The sequence below is a fragment of the Pyxicephalus adspersus genome, chromosome 7, assembly GCF_032062135.1.
Source record: "Pyxicephalus adspersus chromosome 7, UCB_Pads_2.0, whole genome shotgun sequence".
NCBI lineage: Eukaryota > Metazoa > Chordata > Amphibia > Anura > Pyxicephalidae > Pyxicephalus > Pyxicephalus adspersus.
Window position 1 is genome coordinate 19,819,645 of NC_092864.1, and position 14,298 is coordinate 19,833,942.

General features: G+C 37.2%; 1 protein-coding gene across 4 annotated transcripts in view; it reads left to right on the forward strand.

Moving 5' to 3' along the window:
• Positions 1-14,298, forward strand: part of ELFN1 (extracellular leucine rich repeat and fibronectin type III domain containing 1) — a 344,736-nt gene that overhangs the window by 258,318 nt on the left and 72,120 nt on the right. For all 4 annotated transcript variants that reach the window (XM_072417760.1, XM_072417762.1, XM_072417763.1 and 1 more), the window contains one exon: positions 4,682-4,816. The gene's annotated coding sequence lies outside the window, so the exon portion shown is untranslated. The remainder of the gene's footprint in view (positions 1-4,681; positions 4,817-14,298) is intronic.

Below are 14,298 nucleotides of genomic sequence, written 5' to 3' on the forward strand. Positions count from 1 at the left end.
AGTATGTAAGACCGGGAGGGGTTCTCCTTGTACCTGAAATTATTGGGTATTTGTTGAATGTCAGTGAAATTGAAAAGTGACAGAAAGGTAAGTTCAGTGAAAGTTTTGTACTGTGTCCCTTATAATCTCTTTGCCTTCCATGGGCAATGTATAGGCTGCCTTTAAGAAGAATTCTAGTAGCAATTGAAACCTAAATAATTTAATGTTTTCAAGTGAACTTTAATATTCTCTAGATACATGATTATAAGGTGGAAAAAACACAGTTTTAATTTTGGAAGGTTGGGGGTTGATTAAAATCGGCATGTTAAGGTGAAAAAAGTTTTTAGATCAAAAAGGTTTCGTAATATTTCAGGTCAAGGTTTATTAATATTTCAGATCTATCATGTATCTAGTGAGGAACTGTCAAAAGTAGCTTTGATATACAAAGGACTGTAACCCACTCATACTTCATTCTGCTGGAGTCATGCTAGTGAAACACTAATTATTCTGATTGTATATAATTATTGTTGCATTTTTTACATGCTCTTTTATATTACATAAATCATACAATATAAAAAGGGTAACGGAATGGCTTCAATCACTTTACAAAAAAACAATAGCATTGCTGCCAAATGACTGGGATATGGGGGAAATGGCTCATGTTGAATGGTTGATATGATCTATTCTATTTCTGTCTAGTTGTCCTTTAGCTGTAATGTCAAGAATAGCTCAAACCAAGTGTAACATGTACAAAACCCCTTAATCCAACACACTGAAGTCATCCACAAAATGGTATTGAAGTTAAGCAGATCCAGATGTTTATTCAACATTTTAGATCCCCGAGGAGGTTTTGTCAGGAGTCACCAGTGAATCTTGGCATTGGCTCCTCAGGGAACTCAAAGCTCAGATATACATCTCTGTCTGTTTACATTTAATATCACTGTGCGATTGCCCTTCACTGTGTAGAATGTCTGATTCTTCATACATAACTAGAAACACTACTAATATAATAGCAGAACTGAAGATGACTTGTGGAATTGAAGCATTATTATTGACAGTCTGGAATTCCTTTTCTTACTGTTTTATGGGTTTTTAAAGTGATTTTTTGGATTTCTCAACTACAAAATATATTTGGCCATTGTTCCTCATTTTCTTTACATTTTTCACTTTTACACTTTGTGTATGTGTTTACTGTTCTGCATCATCCTGGTCCCATCTATGTTTTCCCTTTCTGATTGCCTGAGGGTGATCTGTAGACAGATGGGGCACCAATGTCAACAAGGAAAATGACTGGTAAAACCACACTGACCTGATTGAAACTGCCAATTATGGACAGTCTAAGTGTATTAACCCCAAATGTTGGAACTCTGTATGCTATAAATAATAGGATTATATTTTTTAGAACCCACAATGGCTGCTCTTTAGGTACATGTAGCCTTAGTCCACCTCAATATAAAATAAAATAAATATTAAAAAAGTATGTCCCCCAAAGTAAGGGTATGGATTATGTACATACCCCTGGTGGCTAAGGCTACCTTCAAAAACACCTGACATTTTGACTGTTCCTTTACACTTCTGTCCACCTTTAAAGCTGATTATACTTATGCTTCTGTATTTAACACCATTTTCATACCTTATTACGGACCCATACGCATCTCATGGTCTTTGCAATGCTTTACCCAAATATCATGCTAAGCCTCCTCTTTTTTCTAACCTTTTCTATATAAGGCAGGCTCCTGGACTTGCTGCAGCTTTTAATGGATATTGTTTAAGCAACAGACCATGGATCATGCTTTCTTTGCTTGATCATGAAGGCTTTTCAAAGTGTTGACATTGCTAAATTGTTGTATATGTTATAACTCTTTGTACTTAGGTATTAGTACTTAAGTGTTGACATTGATAAGCTAAAGGCTATGAGGCACTCGGCCTGATTTATTAAAGCTCTCCAAGGCTGGAGAGGATACAATTTCATTAGTGAAGCTGGGGGATACAGCAAACTTGTAATGGATCTGGTCTAGAGTTCTAAAGATTTGCTAACAAATAGCAAATGACTGAAGAAATCCATTTGTGAGAATCCACCCTTAGAGAACAGTGGGGAGAAATTTCTTACCTTTCCACATGACAGAACTTAGACTGATATGAAGTTACCATTATTGCTGTCTGAAGAGGAATGACACACAGATTGCTGACTTTTCTCCTAATTAGTCTGGGAACTGTATGTAGCTTATAGAAATTCATGGTACACTTCCCAATCAGTGTTTTGATCCATGTCTGGTGCTCTGGATAAGTGTCCTGGAAATTATTAATTTGTTTAATGAGGAAGCTAAGCATGAAAATGCTTTTCCAGCATAAGTCCCCCTCCCACACCGGGACAAGCCAACTTTTGTAACTTCCTGTGCCATTTGGCTTTTCACCGTCATGTACAGTTTTAGGAGAAAGCAAAGAATGGTGAGTATGAAGAGTATGAAGTGCATTTTGCTAAATAGTTTTAATAAACAAGCACTGGAACATAGCTACACAGTCGCATTGCTTCAGGCCACATTTTATTACAACATGAATATTTTAGATGTAATATAAACACCAATAGCAACATGTTTATACAATATTTGTGATGCTTAACAATGATCCAGGAAAAGTGTTTTTAAAGTGAAATACACAAAAAGTTTGACATGTTTAAGAGCTATCGGTGATCATGTGTTATCTCCCTTATAGACCACATATATTATTATTGCAAAGGGTCATAAAGGGAATATTGACACTACCATTGCTGATTTGCCTTTGATAAAGGTAGTATTCCTCTCAATGCCTCCCCACATATCAACTGATTGTCCTGGTCAAGTATGCCAAAAGATCTGACTTCACTGGCTGCAAACTTGTTTCAGATCTGGGATTCACTAAGTAATAAATTATAATTAGCTTGTACTCTTGAACTCAATGCCAGGAATGGCAACTCCTATATTAATTTAGACAGGAAGAGTTTAAGTCTCAGTCTTAAGTGTTTTATTTGTAAGTTGCTAGCAGGAGAGAGGGATTGGAAAATGTTTGAATATGCAGATCCCAAATCCAGGAGGCACTGGCATATCATATCGTAAAGTGTGGAAACTCTCTACTATCCATATTCCCCGGCTTAGTTGTACTAAAGGCCTCAATAGCAGATCAGATTCTGTGATCGGTCATTCATGAGGAAGCTTCCAATTGGAGTTGGTAGCTTGCTGTGACAGTCACTTGGGCTCCTCTCTTATGTGAAATCCATCTCCCCTCTCTGTAAGCTTCTCCATCAAAGGTCCCAGACTGCAGAAAGATTTCTCACTTCAAATCCTGTCCATATAACATCTGGGCCTTCATGTGAACCAGGCCAATGGCTCCAGACCATCTGGACCAAGAGGCTCTTCTCTAGAATTCTGAGACAAGTACTTCTCTTCCTCTAACTCTCACAGCATTTATCTCATTACAAACACCTGTCTGATTAGGTGCCAAACCCAGTGACGAGGTAAAAAAAACTACTTTTGCTTATAATTGTTCCCCCACACTATTATAGCCTAACACCCTGTCGCCAACAATAAAGAATAGCCAGTCACTCAACAGGAGAGCTAGGAACTCTGAACCCATTGCCTAACTCTTATGTTTTAAAGATTCGTAAAGGTTCTAATTTGGGATCTCCCCCTTTTTCCCCTTAAAGGGTCACTGCAACTTACAGGGCGCTGTATTGCAACAGAAAGGAATCCAAACAAATGCTGTAAAAACACGGGAGATATATGAATTTTTTCTTGAACCCTGGTTTTTATTTGTTTATATGGAGTGTGACTGAGAGTTTCTGCACTTATAATTATCCCCTTGTAATGGGTATTTCACTTATGTTAGTGAATGTGTTTATGCTCCGCTAACGTCAACTGTCCAATCATACCCATAATCATTTACGTTCCCTTGTATGTGATTGCATATTCTTTGCAAACCTAATTTTCCCTTGCAAATGGGAAAAACACCTTGGTAAGTAAACAGCCTACATTCCTTTAAATATGGTGAAAATTCACTTTGCAAATAATACCCAATCATATGCAGGAAAATATAAAAAAAGATTTCCTTTTTATATGACTGGATGGTTAAAGTGATCCAAGCTTCATTTTATTTACTAAGCTAAGTGAAACGGGATAGTTCACATTGATAGGTGAACATCCTATATTTCCTTTAATAAAACAACCTTGATATCAGATCAGTAATGACATTTGGTGCACTCAAATTAGCTTATCATTCTTCGTGCCCTCTATATTGTGGAATATAATTAAATGTATGTTATTGTGCCACGAGTTCAGCATTAATGTTTCTATATATTCCTGTTATCTTTTTTGCACCAGCTGTAAGATGATATCATACTGACATCAAGCATACCTCCTCCGACTACAGAAATAGGGCTGAGCAGAGTATGACTATTGGTAAAATAGGACCCCCAGTAGCCTACAAATATGGTCACATGATCTTTGTGGTTGGATAGAAGTAATAAAATCAGATCCCTTCCTCTATTAGAGACCACATGAGAAAATCCCAGCATAGAGTTTACTATAAAACAATTTGTATGGTGTAATACAGTCTTTATTTAATTTTGTCATTTTTATGTAATTTAAAATTGAATTTATAATTTTATTATTCAAATCTTCGATTACATTATTTACTAACGTTTTGTCTAAAATTCTCTCTTTTTTACCAGCTCAACCTTCATGTACCAAGTCACAGAAGACAAGGCACTAAATTTTATACGAAATTGGAACATTGTTGTGCTCTGTTCATCGTATGGCATCAGCGACTTGGAGAATTGCTACGGTCTGAGATTTCCACTTTAACGGTAAGTGAGGTCGGCTTGTATCCCATTTCTCAGGGAGCTAAAAAATGCCATGAAGATTTAATTATTCTCTTTTGTTTCTGTTCTTCTTTTTACCCATCATTCCGTATTTTTGTTAATTAAATATAAATCTTGGTGCTGGGAATTAGCAGGCATCATTTATTCATGGGTTACTTACATTTAATTTGGCTTTCCGACCTGACCCTCATTTAGAGTCTCCGGTGGCTCTGAAAAATCAGTGTTTTGGGACATTAAAATCATTTGATTTTGAGGCAATGGAAATATGATGGTTTTATCGTAAAATAATGTGTCTCCAGTTACCACTTCTTTAGTATCTGCAGGGTTTTGAAAGTGAAGCTTTATTTTCCACTGAGCCATGGCAGTTGTCATGGAAATTGCAGAACCAGTGATAAGAAGGGGCTGCGGAAATACGACCTGATAACCGTCTTTCTTGTTTAGAATTGGATGGACCAATGGAGGGTGTGATGGAAGTTATACACTTCATCTTAGACAAATATAATACGTTTTTTGGATGGAATTCATAGCTTTGTTTAAAGTTACACTCCAGTCAGACATGAAATTTTGCATTTGAACTCATTCACCTACCGTTTAGATATCATTTTCTTCCTGTCACTCATGGTCTGCACCTGACTGTCCCACTTCACAAATTCTTTTATTTAGGAGATGGATCCTAAATGAATCCTCCACATGAATATTTAGGTCCCTGTTTTCCCTGGTTCTACACAAGCAGTTGCAACTGCTAAAAGCTTGGTGATTTGTCTGGAATGGTCCGCATGAAATTGGAGGGTTTTTATAGACGGAGCATACGGTGTCCCTCCAGGTGCATGCATCTTGCAATTAGAGATTCCTCCAGCTGAGTTTCTGCACAGGTGACATTGACCTTCATTATGACTTTTTTTTTCATTTGACTTCATTCTGCATTAAACTGCTTTTGAGTTCCTAATAACTTGTATGTGAAGTAAAGCAGTTCTAAAGGGAACAGAAGCTCTTGAACACACTAATATTTTATATGAGTTGAGTCAACTTGTTGGAATCACTATTTAAACCAACTTTGTCACCGAGGTAAAAAAAGCATATCCTACAAAAGAAATGAAATTTTATTCTGCCCATTCACCCTGATCTTTGCATCATCTGTGGTTTCATCTACTTTGTTTCCATCCAATGGCCTCTACATCTCTCCTGGACACCATATTGGTAAAGGAAACGAATAAGGAAACCTAAGCACATGCTGAGTAGTGATGGGCGGACAGTTTTGATCGCAGTCATTTTTCAGTGCTATTCAGATCTATTGGATGCTATTGGATCTATCCAGTGTGAAGGCAAAAGTGCCTCTATTTTGGATCATACAATGACAGGCTGCCACATTGGCAAGACTGTCTTTGCCTTTAACAGACAGCTGCAGCCAATGTCAGGAATGATGTTGGCAAAAATACATAGTTACATAGTAAATCAGGTTGAAAAAGGACATACGTCCATCAAATTAAACCACTAGAGAAATAAACATATCCCAGATATTAAACCTTATAAGACATAATTGGTCCAGAGGAAGGCAAAAAAAAAACCCTGGTACAATTTGCTTCAACATGGGGAAAGAATTCCTTCCTGATTCCATTATTCCAGTTATATAGAGGCAACTTTTTCCCATTGTTTTTTTCAGCACAATTGAAGGTGAACAAAACAGAAAAGGGATTCAGATTATTCCTCTGCTGTCCAAGGTTCTGAAAATTGAAAAGGAAACCATGTCTAAATATTTTTCACTAAAAGTAATACCTTTAAGCCTTTTTTCAAATTCTGAATCTGGTTGAATTTCTTGATTGATCTGACCAAATTTGATTAAATTGTTTTTTCATTCTACTAGCCAGGTATTTCATTTTGAGGCTGATATTATTTATCGAAGTTGACATTTATACTTGTTAGCAAAGCGACTCTCAGCTATAGATTGAAATTTTTAGCCAGTAATTCTTTACAATTTTCTCTATACCAGTTAATAGATTTATCTGCAACGTGGAAGCAAGCTCTCTTTGCAGATGCTGTCTAAGGTTGAGGTATCTAATTGTTGTGAATAGTCTAAACAAAAGGACCGTGAGCCTATTGAATGCCTTTATTAAAAAAAACTCAATATAAATCTATTGGAAAGAAAATAAAGCACAGCAAGTGGGCACAGTTTAGAAAATACTGTCAAGAATTAATTTCAGATCACCTTTCAAATGGAAAAAAAATAACCCTTAAGGAAACAGTTAGTTTTGTTTAAAATAAATACTTTCGCACAAACTGCCAATGGCAGATATTATCTGCTTTATACTAAAGATGGAAGATTAAACTTTAGGCTTATCTCTGTGCAATCACATTGTTTTTTGACAAGGCTGAAACAATATCCTAAAAAATCTGCTAATTAATTTGTCTGATCTTAATCATATTGGCTTTGTGTACATCTTAGTAAAAGCAATTAAAAATATTTTACCATTTAGGGCAATTTGAGACTTTTGGTTGACCGCAGCATGCTACTACAGGCTTATCTGTACTCCCAACCACTCCCATTCAACTGGATAGGCATGGTTGGGAACCATTTTGTGTACATGTTTGCACATAGCTGTAGTTGTGTGGATCACAGCACATTTCCAGGAAAATGTATCAGGCAGGTGGTTATTGCAAAAGGGGACAGGCAATGTTCCTTCTGCAATAACATGTCTTTACTTCCTGATCGTGCGCATGCTCAGCGTCAACTTTGGTTGCCAGTGAAACCCAATCCCGACTTCCTATGCATCTGCAAGGGATAGATCACGGGTGCCAAACTCTGGCCCGGGGGCCAAACCTGGTCCCCAGCGTCCTTTTTTCTGGCTCCCAAAGGAATCCTAAATATTACCTGCAGCTGGCCAGCGCTGCCTTGAAATAGAGCCACTACTACAATTCTTGGCATCACTCGTGTCTATCTCCCTGCCTATGCGTGGCCCTGCATTGGACTGTTTTATAGACGCAAATAATGCCGGGAATTGTAGTCACAATTTCAATGAAGAGGGAGTTTCAGTGGCGGGCCACTCATAAGATGGCGGGCCACTCCATACTGGCTGCGTCTGGCATTTCCAGCACTCACCCTCAGGTGTACTTTTCCTTGCTACTCCAAGGCATGGACCTGAATGGTTGGATTTTCATAAAAGAATATTGTTATTAATATTGTTAGCCTGTGCAAAAAGGTTACCATTGAAATTTAACTCAGAAGGCTACAAACAGACAATGAGGCATAAGATTTTTTCTCTTTTTTCTTAAATAAAATTAAAAAAAAAATATGCCTTTTTCTCTACTATAAGCTTGTTCCAGATTGAATGTGAAGCAAAACCTTCTTGTTTCCATGTGAAAAGGTTTTATATCTAATTAGAAGGAAAAAAATCCTCAATTTTTTCAATAAATTTCAAGGTTGGCCCGCGACTTTGTCTACGTTTTTTTTTTTTTTTTGGCTCTCTGTGCATTTGAGTTTGACACCCCTGGGATAGATGAACTCCCCTGTGCCTAGGCAGAAATTACTTCACTCCGGTACAGCGAAAGATCATTGCTGGGCAGAAGGGGAAATAATATGGTGGTGCCCTGCAAATAAAACAAGGATAGGTGAGTCCCATGGCCTTAGTTCCACTTTAAGTGAATGTCATTTACTTACTATCATAACATTGGTGGCAGGTTGAACATTCTCTACCCCTTTAGTAAATGGGTCACTGGTTTTCTGTAAGCAATGACATTAATGTGAGTCCCAGTTGCTTTGTTGCTGTCTCTTTCTTTTATGTAGCATTTTTTTTTTTTATGTGTCAGCTGGGATGTGAACATTAAATAGCAATGAAACCCACTTTAAACATGTCTTGATGTTTTAATTACTTTACTTTGTGCTTTGACCATATAAGGGCCATTTAAAGACAAATTATCCAAAACTACAAGATACAATGTAAGCTTGATGAATCACAGGTGAATGTATTTAGCTGCAATGGAGAACACAGATGCATTATTTGTAAAGCTGGGATTATGATTCTTTCCAAAGGGCCCATTGAGATCTATGCAGTGCATTAAGGCACACGCATTATAGCAGAACATTGAAAATGAATAGACTGCCAATCCACCCTAGCTTTCTCAATTACAGGATGTTTTTTCTAACGCAACCCACCACAAAGTATTAGTGTGTTGCCAAGTTGTGCAGTATGCTACAATGCAGGTGTTTTGCCTTGGTCCATTAGGGTATCATTCTAAATTAACAGCACTGCAGCGCATGTTTGCAAAGATTTAAATGGATCCTACGAGTTTGATAAAGACCAGCGTGTATGTACCCTAAGCGAGAAGCAAATCCCAGAAAAGAGATTCGCTCTGATTTTGACGCAGCTGTGTCTGATGCTCTAACAATTCGTATGCATGCTTTTAGCTAGCACAAAGCAGAAGTGTTCTGCTCCAATATGTTATTTTCCTAGGCAGCGGGTTTATAAAATAACCATAGCAATGCTAGGCTGCAAATTGCCTTACATTCCCTGTAATTTCACCAGATACTTGTGTGGGGCCGCACTCGATATGCAGCATGAAGTGCTTAGCTATTTTATCTCATTTGGGTTTTATTACATTCTGTAAGTAACTAACAGGCCTTTTCCTCCTCTCTCCCGGAGGCGGCTACTCTGGCAGAAGCACTGTAAATTTACTTAGTCCAGTGTAAGATTATTGTCATAGGAAGGGTTGTAAAACTGATACAACAAATTAAGAAAAATACATGTTGGCAGCACTATTATAGAAAGTAGAGAGACCGGTGCATGGCTTCCCTGCCAAGTTTCAGTGATATGGGCCCACAGATGAGCTGGACACCAACAAAACAGGCTGTTCCCTCAACCGCTGCCAGCAAAGCTTTAGGAGGATATTGAGCAGCAATTCATCATAGGCTGCAGCTTAAACTGGCAGCCATTGTTTTTCAAGCAATCAAATCAAAGAGAGTTTGCAAAGGTAAGGCCATATTAAAACCTTTAGTTTAACTGCATTTCTCCCTTCATCCCTATAGGAGGCACATTTTGCTGTAAACTGCAAGAAGCAGTTTTTGTTGTAACATATCCCTCCCAAAATGTAGTCCTAACCTAATCTTCTGCATTAGGTGTTTTTTGGACACCGTTTCATGAAATTAATATACATGGATCAGATTTTGTCTTCTTGGCTGTGTATTTACCAAAACTCACTTGCTTAGTGTAGATAATAGGTCCATGTCAGCTGTATGCCTTCAGACTGTCGCTCTCGAACCAAAAGTCTGCACAGAGGATCTAAACAGCAGGTAGGCTGGTATGGTATTTTGTGACTAAAGTATGTGAACAATGAGAATTTTCTGTATATGTAGGATCTTAAAACATGGATACAATTGCCGTACCTTGTGCATTGCATAGTTGTACAGGCTTTTCTTCTGTAAATAATTTTCTTATTCGGATAACTACTTGTAACAGTGTCTATTGGAAGTCAGATAGAGCCTGTGTCATTTCCAGGCTGATGAACATCATTTAGCCAATTATTCCCCAGCCTTCATGTCCCTGGCCTACCTTTTTCAATAATTGGGTTTCTTTTCTTTCAATCATGGAGGCTCGGCTTCACATATAGCCACAGGTTTCTGTTTAAGGAAATTAAATACAGTGCCCTTCTTGGTGACTACCTCTGACTTTATACCATATAAAGCCACAATGATGGTGTCATTGGATCCAAAGTAAAATATTTAATGAGAAAATAAAATGGTTTAAATAATATTTTTAAGGTAGAACAGGAAAAGGCAAATAATAGGCACATTAAACCTCAACTTTAACAGTTATTTGTAACTGGATTTCCTTGTGGTCTGACAGATATTGAATCTGTAAACCTCTCTTCAGTCGGGTCTCTCGATAAACTCATATCTATATTCATAATCATTAAAATTAATTAGGATATGATTACCTAGCTTCTCTCACTGTGCAGTGATATTTAGGTATTGTAAAGCTGAGATGCATCACACAGATAAGAAACAGGCAAGATTGAGCACTCCAGCTGCTTGTAAGTAATAATGGGGGCATGGATTTTGGTCGGGAAGCATGATTTTTTATATTTATTGGAAATATATGCAATTTATTTTTTTACATGGCCCACTGGAACGTACAGTAGTAAACTGTTCTGCATTAAATTGCACACAGAAGGGCAACCATATTGCATGCTATGCACATTATCTTTTAATGAATGGAGAAAAGAAAGCTCCAGGCTAAATCCACACAGCAATACATTTGCAAAATGAATGTTTATATATGTTTTTGTTTTGAGATGCATTCATAAAAAGAAGACCCAATCATTTTTATAAAGTTTTTAGGAGAACAAGAAGCTAGTTGAGATATCTGTGTGTTTGAGACAACCACCATCCAGCTTTCCACCATTGGCCCCCTTTCCCCATATTAACAAAATTGTATTTATTTTTAAAAAAATTTTATTTGTTTGATAGTTTGACAAAGAATACAGCAGACTTTACAAATATTCAATGACAAAGTTCACAAATATGGAGCAAGAGTTCCTTTCTCTCCATACAGGGGGATGAAATCTATAGGGATGAAAACATATCTTAGAACAGAGGCAGTTGAAGAGAACCAAAGTAAAACTAGTAGGAAAGATAGGAAGACAAGAAAGAAAAAAGAATATTGGAACACCCATCAATCATACTTTATATTGTATTGATGGGTCCCATAGTATCATTCTATGGGTTGCCAGTTTATCACTAATCCAGTTCAGGATGGGTATGACATAGCTAGGAGCTTGTATTTATTTTTACTTCATGTCTTACTTTAATAATTGATGATGAAAATGTCTTCAGCCAGGTCTAAGACTCTAAAATACATAGTCATATGATACAGGGTTTAGAGTACAGGACTGGGCATTCCTAGCATGCCTTTTGTTACCACCCACTCATGACACTGATAGTACATGAATAACTTACTGGCAGCCAGAATGGGGTGGGCTAGGGACAGTGACAATCAGGAGGAGAGGGTTTCATGACACTAGAAGTCTGTTAGCCTAAAAATGGGATGGTATGGTAAAGAACACAGAAAGCAGGGGTTTGTGTGGCAATGTAGAAGAATATATTGTAAGTAGGTTATATTAAAGTCATATAACATACAATTTAAACATAGTAAATGTGAATAAAATAAAATCACAGGAGATTTTGTCCAAGCTTCCCCACAAATAGTGGGGTGGGGGCAGAATGGATTAGGAACTGATAATCTAGACACTGATGATCCTAAAATTTGGAGCGCTTGATCAGTCGTGATGTAATAAGGTGTCCTGGCAAGCTTCGCCCTTATTGGCTTCTTCAGGCGACTTTAGGAGTCACAAATCCTAGAGTTCAATATGCACTCAATATGTTAATGGTTGGAAAAATGATGAGGATCAGAAGTGGTTTAGTCAGTGGCCTGTGGATTTATCAGAAAAAACGCCAGAAGGTGGTGCTAAATTGGCAAAAATGACTCCTGAAGTCCCCTAAAGAAGCCAATAAGGGTGAAACGCGTCGGGACACCATATTACATCACGACTATTCAAGCGACTATTCAAGTTTTAGGATCATCAGTGTATAGATTATCAGTCCTTAATCGACTCTGCCACCCCTGCTATTTGTGGGAAGGCTGGGACAAAATCACCTGTTATTTTACTTTATTCACATTTACTATGTTTAAATTGTATGTTATATGAATTTAATATAACCTGCTTACAATATATTCTTCTACATTGCCACAAAACCCCCTGCTTTCTGTGTTCTTTTCCATACCTATTGTACTACTGGGGTTGGCAACACCTAATATATACATTGATATCATTTGAGGCTGGTAAAACCCCCAAACCTATTGAGTCCCCTCTCCCATAAAAAAGAGATGGGTTTAGGATAGTTGTATCTTCCAAGGCTTGAAATGTGGACTACAGAATGTGAAGTGAAAGAAGTGATTTCTTTTCAGAATACGGCTCTGTACAAGTGAGAAAAAAGTAAGGTATGGCTGGGGTTTAGGGACCATGTAGGGAGCATTTTTGTAAATTGTAACAGTGCCCGTCCTGGAGGTGATGAAAAAGTATTTTATTACTGAAATGTGTTGGCTAGGTACTATAGGTATTTAGACATATATAAATTGATCTGCATTCTTTCTTTTCATTTTGCCCTTGAAATTGGTCCACATTGTGACAAAGCTTCTATGTGATTTCACTGCAAAAAGAGCAGTATTCTTATCCTGTAATGTCAAGTAGAAAAGTAATGAATCTACTTGCAGGATCAAGAGCTATTATTAGAATGTTAGAAAGCTAAGTAAATGCTAATGACAGATTGCATCATAAATGTCAATATTTTTCTTGCCCACGATTACACTATAATTTAGTCCCATGGGACACAGCCCATGTTCTGAGTGAGGTTTATATGTGTTCTGGTTTAATGAAACCCTATAGATGATAGCATTTATATTCCAGTGCTCTCCTATCTCCGAGTCCACTGTAGCTCTGGACACAACATAAAAGGAGACAGAACAGCATGGAACCTTGTGGCAAGTGCCTGCAGACTGGAGATGCCCTTTGATATCCCTTCTCATGCTAACCTATCCATTGGCGGATGTGACACCGCCTGCAGCAGCTTTAGGAATAGAATAACTTTCCTATAAAAGAAAAAGATAATTTATAATAGGCATGACCTAGGCTGAACTTGGAACATGAATAATAGAGTGTTTTGACATCTCCACTGCAAATGCATAAGGATTTCAGGACTAGCTTCAAAAATGCTGATCTCTTTTAAATCTGAAAACCTGAGAAATTTAATGCCTGTAATCCTTAGGAACCAAATATGTTCCTGTCTGTGTTGAGAATTTTAAATGAAATATATATCAGCAATGTAAATTGAAATAAATCTATGAGTGGGGATAAACCCGAAGAAGCATCTTTCCTAATCTGCAAGTTCTTTCATTAAAGAATGATTCTAGGGGAAAGGACACTGTATACAAAATTGAAGACTTTTCAGACTTTTCTGTATCTACCAGTTCAATCGTTATAGTTAATAACTGCTTTATTAGGTTATATCAGTCAAGGTAATATTAACTATAAAAAAAATATGGTCTTTTAAAAAGTATCAAACACCAAAAAAATAAAAACAAACTGTTATATGCATGTCTCTGTTCCATAGAATATTTTACATGGAATATATAATAGCCACTGCCCGCAACCCCTACATCAAGATTTTCCAAACCTCTAACTTATCTCTGTTACCTTGAATCTAACACATAATCCCTTCCCTTCGTGAACCCTAACACAAACCCTAACATTACCAGCTATTTTCATATCATACCCATATCCTTCAAACTAAATTCCAAAAAACTCTCCTACGGACCCATCCACCAGCTACTTAAAGTGTAACTATTGGCAAAATACAACAATGACATATATGGTACCGTATGTCATTAGTATTGATACTGTAGTTTTTGATTTTCCTAATC